The sequence below is a fragment of the Schistocerca cancellata genome, chromosome 4, assembly GCF_023864275.1.
Source record: "Schistocerca cancellata isolate TAMUIC-IGC-003103 chromosome 4, iqSchCanc2.1, whole genome shotgun sequence".
Taxonomy (NCBI): domain Eukaryota; kingdom Metazoa; phylum Arthropoda; class Insecta; order Orthoptera; family Acrididae; genus Schistocerca; species Schistocerca cancellata.
In genome coordinates, this window is record NC_064629.1 from 880359333 (window position 1) to 880372084 (window position 12752).

The 12752-nt window shown below is 37.2% G+C and overlaps 1 protein-coding gene across 4 annotated transcripts in view; it reads left to right on the top strand.

The window, feature by feature from the left end:
- Window positions 1-698: 698 nt before the first annotated feature.
- LOC126185035 (tyrosine-protein kinase transmembrane receptor Ror2) overlaps window positions 699-12752 on the top strand; it is a 55457-nt gene continuing 43403 nt past the window's right edge. For 2 of the 4 annotated variants that reach the window (XM_049927780.1, XM_049927781.1), the window contains exons 1-2: window positions 708-853; window positions 1039-1305. The gene's annotated coding sequence lies outside the window, so the exon portion shown is untranslated. Of the gene's footprint in view, window positions 854-1038; window positions 1306-12752 lie in introns of all 4 variants that reach the window. The other 2 variants (XM_049927776.1, XM_049927777.1) reach the window with 2 other exon arrangements.

A 12752-nucleotide genomic window follows, 5' to 3' on the forward strand; every position in this document is an offset into this window, starting at 1 on the left:
CTTGGTATTATAAACTTCAAACGCTGCAGAAAGCACACAGGCACAGCGAAGTCCCGAGATCACGTGACAATCCTGGTTTAATGTTGACAACATGCGCAGAACGCAATGCTCACTGCAGAGATATTTACTCTATGATGTGATATATATAACAGAATGAATATAAACGGTAGGCCTGCATATGTTTAATGTGTAGAGGACAGATTGTTGGCCATAGCCTTGTAGAACGAACCATCTCCGAATTTGCTTGAAGTGTTTTAGGAAAATCGCAGAAAACTGAAGCAGGATTGCCGGACAGAGGCCGGTGTACAATATACTGACCAATAAAAACGTTTATTGAATAAGTCAAGATGGATATGTTATTGGATTTTTTACTGGATTGAAGGCAGTACACCGCAAAACGCTGCAGTACATTTCACAGAGAGAGTAATAACTTCCACCATATAAAAATATGAACAATTTAGTCCCCATAATTGCAAAATGGATGTCAAAAAATTTTATTCCGACACGAAATGTATTTTTGTCTTGTTACCGCTACATAGTTCATTGTCTTTAAAACTGACTGTAGGCTGAAGATGACTCTGTCACAGAAAAAAAAATATTTTTTCTGGAGGGTTAGTTGTTTCTCTTTCGCCAGACAACATTAACAAACAACAAACACCAAATTCACTCACTGATCCTACGCTTTTGTGTGTATGACGATGCAAAGATATTCCGTGACACAATAGTTCGGGCGTGTTTGCGGTGGAGAAGTGGGTACATTGAAGTGTGGATGATGTTGTTTGTGGTTTTAGGATATAGCGGTGACAAGGTAGCAACATGAAGTGCATCACAACAAAAATGAAAAATAAGTATGGTGTGTAATCCGTTGTTTACAACCACATAATTGAAAGCTCTATAATACACAAGCCTGTAGTGTCAGTAATTTAGTGATATGCTGTCTGCGATGTATACTAAAACAAAGTATTTTGATTTCATTATTTAGTTGCAGTAAAAACCATGTATTTGAATATGTGCTGTTAATTATTTATCGACTTCTAGAAACCTAGGTTTCAGCCCAACTTTTCATACACAAAGCAGAAGACTGAACAAATGGTCAAGAATAAGTGTGACGCATACAAAATGTGACAATGTGTCACCTATATTTATTTCGTGTTGCTTTATTCGGCTTGTTATGTCGTCACGAGACGGCAGAGACCTGTGCCCATGTAATTTTTTTCCTACGATATTTGTAGTCACTGCTCACACGACAATAACCTGAAGAAACACACACGACACATCGATTATTGAAGGGGGAAAACCTACCTAGTAAGTAATAGGCGTAGGCTCTTCAAATTGCTAAAACATTAAGATCATTTAGTACAAAAGAATGAGAGAACATGCATGATAACGAATTTCTGCTCCACAGAGTTTTAAATAAAGTTCTAAAGAAATGACTTAGAAATAGCATGACTGGAAGTGTGTTAAAAAATTCGAATTTTTATGGGAGATCGAGACAAAGTGCAAGTGGTTTTTGGTTACAGGTATGCAGAAAATGGAGCTACACATTCAGTTGGTCACATGTCGTTGCCAGTGGAACCCATTAGAAAGAAAACTGATACCTATAGGCATTAGTGTGATGCGTACATAACAATCGAAGTGCGTATTTATAAAATGAATGAGTTTCGAAGCTATGTATATTTTGAGTTAAAAATGGAACATTGTGGTAGTATATACATAATTGATAATGCATAAACACAAAAGTAAACTCATATGCTGAAGAAAGTTTACATAAACCTCAATGTACGAATTTCACTTTGAACAAAACAAGTTGCCCTGTCGAAAATAGGTGCTTTAAAGATTAGACAAATCAATGGGGACCTTCGGTACATAGTTATAGGTCTTTAAGTGTTAATTAAAAACAGCAAATGATGTTAGTAAAAACTCCCTATTCTTACAGTACACGGTTTATATGGGTGTCATTTATGTAAAAATTTGATGATTGTGGTTAACACTAATTATTCTAGGGAGTCATAATTATAAACAACATAAAGACCTGTTAATGAATTAGTGATTAACGTTCATGAACAGACATTCAGCTTCCAGGTAACCTTTATAGACATAAATCCATTTGCTTTATGGAACTTTGCCCTTTATATAGCCCTTCATATACAATGTATCCACAATTGGTATAACTGATTTGGTACTGGTGGACTACATTTTGCTTTGTAATTATATGCATGTATGCAACTCTATTTCATGAATATATTACAGGCAAGATGTTGGGCTCGTGGAAGAAACATGTAATGATAAGAAACATTTTTTTATAATGTTACTTTTTTTGCATGATAAATATTTTTCCAAGAGGTATGTCCTAAAGGGAAATCCAGTAAGTGGCTTCTGGGTGCCAGCCTGCATAGTGCACACATTCGAGTGTTATTTTGTGACAGACTTTATTAAGAAAGCAAATGTATTGTTCTGTACTAGCTGCTCAGTGTATTGATTTTACTTTTTTTCTCATCAGACATGTGTGACAATGGTATATGGCCATGAACATGTCAATATACACTTTGAATTTTTGTGTGAAGGAAAATAGAGTTGAAATATGAAATACCACTGTGAAAGTAAATGTGATGCCTGTGATAACAAAAAAGCTGTATGAAAATATATTTCTTTCAAATAAAGGACACGGAATCAAGAATGTATCTACCGTGGCCTGTGACTAGGAACTGATGTGAAGTTTGGCTTAAACGATTTGAGAAAACCAGAGTGACAAATCACACACATAATCCTGAATTGTCTTCACATGAACAGTTTTCCCTGCAGCTTAATTATTTTTTATTGAGTTACACTTACCATAATGGAATTAAATCAGCTTAAAGTATTTCCTCATATGTTTGAAGGGAGCATGATTTAATAACTTTTTTTTTTTTTTTTTTTTTTTTTTTTTTTTTTTTTTTTTTTTTTTTTTTTTTTTTGTACCACCCTGCTGATACATTACATGTTGTCTAGTTACATTTCAAGAAATTTTAGGGTTATCCTTCTATATTAAATCGTGCAGTCCAAAACACAGTTAAGTAAGTGTATCTGATTTTCTTTATACATGTTTGTGTGTGCTTCAGTCAGTATGTTTTACAACAAAGACATAAAGTTCCAGTTAAAAATCACTTAAGGCAAATGCAAGACGCAAATGGTTGCCTGCTCAATCCAAGCTTGAACTCTGTATTTGTAATGACCACACCAAGTGCAGTATGTTAAACCCTAATTTTTCCTTCATTTTTCTTCACACAATTCAAATGCTACAATGCACAACCTTATTACATATCACTACTGCTGCTATTTCAAATTCTGCAAGTCACCAAGGAAGATGTACATTAGATTTAGCAAAGTTCTGTTCAACTGCACCTCACAGAAGGTATTGTAATAGGTGGAAAAATTGGTTGCATGATACCGAGCAAGGTGGTGCAGTGGTTAGCTCACTGGACGTCCATTCAGTAGGACGATGGCTCAAATCCCTGTCCAGCCATCCGAATTTAGGTTTCCCACGATTTCCCTAAATTGCTCCAGGCAAATGTTGAGATGGTTTCCTTGAAAAGGCACAGCTGATTTCCTTCTCCATCCTTGAAACTACCCAAGCATGTTCTCCGTCTCTAACGACCTGGAAGTCGATGGAACATTAAACCCTAATCTTCCTTCTTCCCCCTCCACTGTGTTTCTTTTTTTCTCAATAGTTCGGTGGTGTTGTGTGGCAACAGCAGAAGTGCATCATCATTGAAATTATCTGTCCAAATGCAAATAATACTCATATGGTGTTGTTGGCTGTGAGGCCTCATTCGGGCAGTTCAGCCACTGTATTGCAAGTCCTTTTTAGCTGATGCCTTTTTGGCGACTTGTGAGTCAATGATGAAGAAGGGGACACAACATTCAGTCCCCTGTCGGAAATAGAACCCGGTCCCCCTGTGTCGTAGGCGGTAACACTACCGCTACGCTACGGAGGCAGACCGTACTCATATAAATTGTATTTGATCATGCAGTGGCTATCAAGGTAATGAGCATTGTGGCAGAAATTACTTATTCTTGGCCTTCTCTCCAGCTTAGTATTATTTAACCACCCAACATTTAGTAGTTTACAGTTATGTTAAACATGAGCAATAGGATAACTGCACTCTACTCGTCATTCATTCATACTTACTTTCTTCATGGTCACTTGTGTTCCAACAAAATATACATCACAGTAGGAACATGTTGTGAGGGACAGAGAGAGAAAGGGGGGGGGGGGGAGAGAGAGAGAGAGCTGCTGGGTTATGGTGTGTACTGGAACATTGAATGTTGATTCCCTTAAATGTGATTTTTAAAGTTATTTTGATTAAAATTTATCATAATTTAACGCAATTTCAATCATATTTTTAATATTTCAGAACTGTGGATAAGTAACTTTGTCTAATTTTTAGAAAGTCATTGCAATTTTTGAAGTATACTGTGTGAAAACATATTTCATTTATTTATCTGATGGGTGTCAACCCTATAATTCTCATCTGAGAACAGTTACCTATTTAGTATTCGTACGAATCTTGAAGTAGTGGAATAAGGCACAACGCACTTAAATTTCTCCAATTAAAACTGTTGCAGATCACCTCACTGGGTTCAGAGGTTGGTATACCCCAGAAGACATGGTCGTCTGTCAACGTGACTTCGTACATGCACACATCTTTGGTGGTTTTGTAAATTGTTAGATCTGCAATTCTCTATGCAGGTAGAATGGCCACTGGACTGCGTTAGTGTCATTCATGTCTAGTGATGTTACTAGGCTTGGTAGGGTGTATAAGGAGCATGAAATGTCAAGACGTTGAGTGATTACTGTGAAGGACAAGGAAGTGCCGCATACTTGTGTGGGATAGTTCTACCAGCACCTGACAGAGTTTTAAAGGGGCCTCATTGTGGGACTCTATTTGGCTGGCTGGTTGAATCATGCAGTATCTAGTTTTGTGGGGCATTCGTATGTGATAATAGCCCCATGTTGGACAGGGGTGTATTTGTCATCAAGGCTCTGCTCAACCATGTCTGACTACAGAACGGAGATAGCCATATTGTGCACCAAGCACATTATAGCTTCTTCACATCTCTGCCTCCCATCAAAGAACGAGTAGTGGAGTCTCTAAAACATTCTGTGTCATTCCACGCCATTGATCAAAGACTAGCAATAGCCAGACCAGAGAGTTACTGTCCCAGGCATAGGCTGCTGTTAACACAACACAAATGGTTGTATTTGGAGTGGTGCTATGACCGCGAAACATGGATTGCTGATTAATGGCGTTGCATTGTGTTCAATAGTGAATTGTGGTTCTGCACTACCCTGGAAAACCTCCGTCAGTAAGTAAGACACCATTCTTACAACGTTTTGGAGAGTTACAGCAGTGTTACTCCCAGCAAAATGGCATGGGGAGCCATCGGGTATGAATTAAGGTTACGACTGGTAATGATTGAAGGGAATCTGACGGCACCACGATATTTCACGGACATCATGTGCCCTCATGTATTACATCTCATGTAACAGTATCATTGTACCGTTTTTCAACAGGACAGAGCTCGTCCCCACGGGGCACATGGCTCCATGAACTGTCTGCGTGATGATGAGTTACTTCCATGGCGAGCAGGACTCCCAGCTCTGTCCCTGACAGAACAAGTGAGAGAGCAACTAGGATGTCAACTCCATCCCAGTGCTAGTATCCATAATAGCGAGGAATACTTACACAGTGTTGGGCCAGATTGCCTCAAGATAGAATATAATGGCTTTATGAGACACTTCCCAACTGAATTAGTGCATGCATCTTGTCCACAGAGGGTACAATGTTATATTGCTAAGTGGGCTCATACTGCCAAGTTCTTAGTAAACTTCAGTCAGTTTTATAATCACTGAAATAACATAACATACCCCTTTAACACGTGTAGTTTTTTGTTTCCTCCTCTGCATCTGAGTGCTTTACTTTTTTTTTCCCAGGCAGTGTATGTTGATATATTGATTTGTTTGGTTGTGAGACTAGTTCTTAACACTTTTGTAATTCTGTAATCAAGCTCAGTTACCATATATTTGTTCAGTCTGAGGCTTCTAAGCATGGGGATTCCATATTTATGGCTTCAGAGGCAAGAAGACAGGATTCAACTGAAATCCTTGAATAACACAAAAGATAACAAATTTAATTCAGGGGAGAAATGAAAGTATGCAGCACATGAAGCAGGCAGTAGATAATACAGATAGTAAAATATGAGACTGGTAGAAAGTAGGAATGACAGGGTAATAAATGCAAAGCTGTTAAACCATCCTTGACTACAAGAAAAATAGATGCTGTGTGTAGGAAAATCAAAGAATCCTTTTGCGATAAGAAAAGCAACTGCACCAGCAGTATCGTGCCATTACTAAGAAAAAGAAGACAAGCCTAAAATATAGAAGGATGTGGGAGGGCTATATGAAGACATTATTATGGAAGTGGATGAAGAGATGGATAAGTTGAAACTGCAAGAAGAATATGACAGTACCTAATGGTCTAGGTCTAACAAGGCACATGCTGTAGGTGAAATTTACACAAAATTATTAAGGTCTTTGAGGAAACCGACCATTTATCTCTACTGTAGCCTTGCACGGAAGTGAAACAGTATAGACAACAAGATGATAAAGTTTTGAAGTGTGTTACTATAGAAGAATGATGAAGAAGATGAGATGGGTAGATCATGTAACTACTGAGGTGGTATTGAATAGAATTGGGGGAGGGGGGGAGAGATTTGTGGCACAGCTTGACTAGAAGAAGGGATTGGTTGACAGGACACATTCTGCGACATCGAGTGATCCCCAATTCAATACTGAAGGGATAGTGCGGAGGGAGTAAACGTTACAGAGGGGTACCAAGAGAAGAATACAGTAAGCAGGTTCAAAAGCATGTAGATTGCAGTATTTAATTGGAGTTAAGAGGCTTGCACAGGATAGAGTAGCAGAGAGAGCTATATCAAAACATTCTTCGCACTGAAGACAGCAGCAACAACTATAATGAACACAGCAAATCCACTTCATAATTTATAATGAAATGAGCGGAAATAAATTCCCTTGATATAGCTAAGAATGAGACATTACGTATTAATATGACTTCTTCATCTAACAGGAGGATTTGTACTTGATATGTGGGGCAACCACAGCTCTAGTATTGCGTTTCAAATGATAATACCACAACAGCTATTGCAGTTTAATCAGTTTAAATGTAACTGAGTGTGTTTTATTTTGCGGTGGGAAGTCATACCTTTGTTATAGCAAATGTTTTGTGAATATGTGATGGCCTCTGAGGTGGTGCTAAACAGGTGTAGTGGAACTTTTAGTGGGGTATAGATTGTCCTTTGAATGTGCTTAATTTTTTCAGTCCTGATAAAATGAAAAGGGTTGACACCCATGATGTATTTGGCCTTGATATGCTATATTTTGCAACTAATCATGCTACTTTTCTCTGTATCTTCTTAATACCCTTATTTGTAAGCATATCATTTGTGGACTGTGTTCTTAAAAGTGGGATGCTCAAAGTGATTGCTTGAGAGGCGAAGTATTATTCTTCAGAAATTTGACAGAAAACCTCTGAACTATCACCATTGCAATGTGACTCTTAGATAAAATACTGTCTTACCAATGATACACATCATTGTTCAATTCTAGTCCATATTTCCCAGTTTTTCATTGCTAAATCTCATGATATGATCTTTTTTTTTATGGTCACATGGCAGCCGTATTCAATCATGAAAAGGTGATTTTGGTGACTCCTTGGTGTTGTTTTGCTTATATTGCAGTATAGTATATTGGTTTGCATTTATACGGTATTGCATAGAAGATTTAAGATTCACATTTGAGGTAATCATGTTGGCTTTATGCTTCATAATTAATATGAACATTTATAATTCATTAATATTTACAATTTTGTACATAAATACTAATCAGCTGTGAATTATTCTACTCACAAACATTTCATTTTTAAATAGTTTTTATGCTTTGTGCAAGGGACCTTTTTATATTTGTTTCTGATTTCATATGTTGTTAATTTTCATTGCCACATGATATGGAGTATTCTCAAACAGTTTGGGCCTGTGGTATGGAAACTGATAATCTGATCTGTCTTGTACAGTGCCCATTTTGAAACAAAATTTTCTGTAAGAAATTGGGTGTATATAATTGTGTGTGTGTGTGTGTGTGTGTGTGTGTGTGTGTGTGTGTGTGTGTGTGTGTTACAAGCTGAAGACAAGTATGAGGGAATGCAGTGATGGAGCAGTTGGTGTAGCAAACAAAGTATATGGTACTCTCTATGTCAATGTGCACTTAGCCTTGATAAATAGCTGACAGGAGTGATGTGGTCGGAAAAATGAATGTCAAAAATGTATTTCATGCAAGCGTTCATCACCAATTCCATCTACCTAGAGCTCTCATAAGAAAGTCCTTGATGATTAGCATCACCATAGTTGATTCTGTAAGTTTCTGTTTAAGCTCAGTGTATGAGTAATTAATGCTAGTGACTTCTGTTTCAAAACACCTGTTTCCATTTGCCTATATTTACCTCATGTTACTGCCGTTCGGAATCAAATTAAGTGATGTCATTCATATTTCATGATGACACACTGTGACTGTCTTTAACAAAGTGCTACAGACATGTAATTTGCTATGAACAACAGCAATTCTGAGATGCTTTGTAGTATTTTCTCCTGTAGCAATTTGTCAATTATGTAGCTGAGGATAAAACTGCCTTATCAATTTTTAACACCAGAAACACTCCTTGAGATGTATGAGAGATTTCTCCCATGTCATTATCTTGTCAGTTTTAAAGAACTAAGTGGTTGTGCTTCACCAATCAGTTCAGGTAACTAAATAATGAACACCACATAAGGTTTACAGTATAAACATATGGTGTGTTCTTATGCCACCACTGAATTAATTATTTGTTCATTCTAAGTATAGTGATTTATTTGTACAAGGATCATGTCATCTTAATGTAAGGAAAATGCAAGTGGTATGTACAGGATGATTGTAATTAAACTTTTACTATTTTAGAGCCCCCCCCCCCCCTCCATGACAAATGAGTGACTGTAGGACAATGGAACTTTGTGGAAACATTTGTAATGACATACAGAAGAGAAATAATGAATAAACCATTGAAATAAACAAATTTTAACTTCCACATGAGAGGATTACATTTGTTAATTGCATACCATGGTTACATTGCAGGTTACAAACGTTGCTCAGTGTAACGACCATCTGCATCCATGATAGTGTGGAAGCACACTAGAGATACCATTTCACAGTTGTTCACAGCACTGTTTGAATGCTGAAGTATGGAATGTTCAGCTATTGTGACATAGCATGTGCACTACTTAAAGATCACATGCATCCAGCATTCTCAGCCATGGGAACAGTAACTTTTTCAACAGTTAGTGGCACTCCCAGGAACTATTCTCAAATTTCCAGGTCATTTGAACTTCAAAATCACGTTGCTCAAACCCGTTGCAGAAAGACACACACATTTAATGTGGAGAATACAGATGGTTAGATGTGGGCTTCTTGAGGGAATCATCTGTTTTCCTCCTGGGAGAGCAGCAGCACTAGAGCTGTTGTTTTTATGAAGCAGCTTTACAAGTAAAGCCCTGATCACCTTGCCCAGACCGCTGTTGACCATCTGCAACTATAATTAACACTGATGCTTGTCCTTCAACCCTATGTTACCATACCAGTACCTGTGCCTAATGGCAAGTCATGACACTAATATTACTAACAAGACACAGCATGCAGTCTGGACATCGTTCCTATAACGTTGGGTACCCATACAATGAATAGTTTTCTGCGTACACTGGCTCAAGTTGTAAAATTTTAATTATAAGCACATGTACATTCATACACAGACATTTAATATGGAGAATGCAGATGGTTAGATGTGGGCTTCTTGAGGGAATCATCCTGGAATTTGCTTGAAGTGATTTGGGGAAACCTGAATCCGGATGACAGGACAGAGCATGAGTCTCCCTCCTCAATCTGAGGTTAGTGTCTTAACAAATACACTACCTCATTCAGTTATATGTAACACACAGTTGTCTTTTTTTGTTCACACTTGGATTAAGTTACCTTAGTTACATGAAAACTTATAATATACTGTTCACTTTGTATCTCCACACTGCACACACCACGAGCAGTTGCAGATGACTTTAGGACCATGACTGTGCAGTTGCACCCTTGATATGTCTCCATGTCTTCCCTTCTGCCAATCTAAAAGACAACCAATATCACTTCATGATAGGTTGAGATGCTGAACTCAGAAAAATTTTGAGAGATTAGTATTAACAGTAGCATTCACTTTTTGATGATGATGATAATAATACTCTGTTACTTTATTATTATTATTATTATTATTATTATTATTATTATTATTATTATTTAACACCCCTGCTTATTCTTTAATTGTGTTGTATGCATTATTTAAGTGGTATGATTTGACTGCCAATTTAACAAAAGGACATTTATTATCTTATCTCTTTGGGTAAATTGTTATGCAATTTTAATACCTGATAGAAAATGCTGTGTAGTTCCCCCCTCCACATTGACAAATGTAGATCCAAACTGGCTCTGGTTCCTTAATTGTGTACAGAACTATTTGTGAAAGTTTTCTAATATTTTTGCTGATGCCTACAACAGATTGGTAGTTGAACTGACTTAGCAAGTAACAATGCCATCTTTTAAAACTATTTTCTTACAGTGACTCCAAATACTATTTTTGTAGTCTTCTGTTATGAACCTTTTCTGGTGTTTGAAAATTGTGCTATCTTCTGTGGATCTGCTCCCTAGAAAAGAATCCTGTAGCTAAGAACTGAGTGTTCTTAGGAACAGTATATAATGACTGAAGGTCTATGTCTGGTACCTTCTTCATCAGTTCTCAAACCTATATTACTTCTTATTTGTATTATTCATTCCTTAATCCAACTGTCTTTAGTCGATAAGTAAACTGCTGAAAGTATTTTTTATGTAGTACTTATGCTACAGGCATATATGATTTTAATTTCTAATTTGTACAGCAATAATCTGCGTTTTGCTGCCTTATATTACTCTTATTACTTTTCTACTTCATCTGTAGGCCTGTGTCTTCTGTTCCTTATATCTTTCTCATACTCAGGATTGTCCACTCTTCACCTGTAATTTTTAGTCACTGTTTCTCCGGGCAGCCTCTAACCTTTTCCCTGGTGCCTGCCTTTCTGCTTTGGTGCCAGCAACCTCTCACGCCTACTCCTGCATGGTCTCTCTCTCTCTCTCTCTCTCTCTCTCTCTCTCTCTCTCTCTCTCTCTCTCTCACACACACACACACACACACCACTATTTTCTTGCCTCCACCACGGCCAAGATTGCTTCAGTACATATGATTTTAACAACACTTATATGTCTGTGTTTATCTCTTATCTAATGTTAAAACGTGTTAACATGCCCTATCTCTGGAGGTTGCTAGTAATTGTTTCCTGTCCATATTCACACAATAATTTATTCTTACTTTTCTATATACACAACTACTCTGTAGCAGCAGAATGTCATACCATCCTTGATTTATAAGAATGTGTAGCATAGTTTCTGAATCAATGTGGAAGTAGGATACTCTGTTTGCAGGGGCCAGCAATTGCATCCTACTGGGAATTATTTTAATCCTGTATAAAGTTATACAGGTCAGTGTCTAAAGTATGCAAGAATTGTCTTCCTGATAAAGAAAGATAATGCAGAAAATACGATAACTGCAGCCCATTTCCTGTATTCTCATCTGTTTAGAAAGTAATAGAATCAAGTATGAAAGACAGACTAATTAGTTACTGAATAAATGCAATGTTTTTAATGAAACAGAGTTTGGCTACCGGTCTAGTAGAAGTGGGATTGGCTATGACACAGTTTACAAATGTACCAGAATTTATGAAAGTAGAGCTTGAAGCTTTCAGCTGGGATGACTGGTTACAGTGACATTTTTAGACCTAACTAAGGCTTTTGACTGTATACACCATAAAATAATAAACAAACTGAGGTACTAGAAAGAAGAGCATAGCCAATGAGTGGTTCTAGTCATACTTGCGGAATACGGTGCGAAAGTTTGTCTCTTTAAACATAAATAATAAATCTACGAACTGTGTAGCAAAGGCAGGAATGGATATTGATAGTTAGGTGATATGGTTTTAACAAACAAGATACTACTGAAGAGTGTGTCATCAGCATGTTAATGTCCTTAGGGCCCATTCATCATTGTGTAGCAGCCACTGGCTTGTAGCGATGTGGAATTCCTAACTAGACTCAATTCTTAGCAATGGGATTCTGTTCTCAGGATCAAATACACAAAAGTGGAACACAGTTTTCAAACTGTGTAGAAGGGCTGTAAGAATAATAACTAAAAGTAGTAGTCAGGCTAATTGGAAGGATTTAAAAAAAAATTACAAACATAATTTTCTGTCATAGATTATGATTGTATAAGTATTTTCCCAAGGAAATGAAAGAGAGACCTAAAATGCATTCATTTAGAAAGGAATTCAGAGCAATTGCATACTACACAGATAAGGCTTACTTATTAATTCCAAGTAGAGCTCAATAATAAAATAAAAGATGGTTGCTAGCACGTAATTCTAATATCTATCCTTTTTTTCCAACATCTCACTCATCAATAGCAGGTGCTGACTCAGTTTGTCAGACAGGTGTAAGGGGAGACATGGAGATGTAATAGAGGTATGGTCCTCTGCAGGTATGTGAA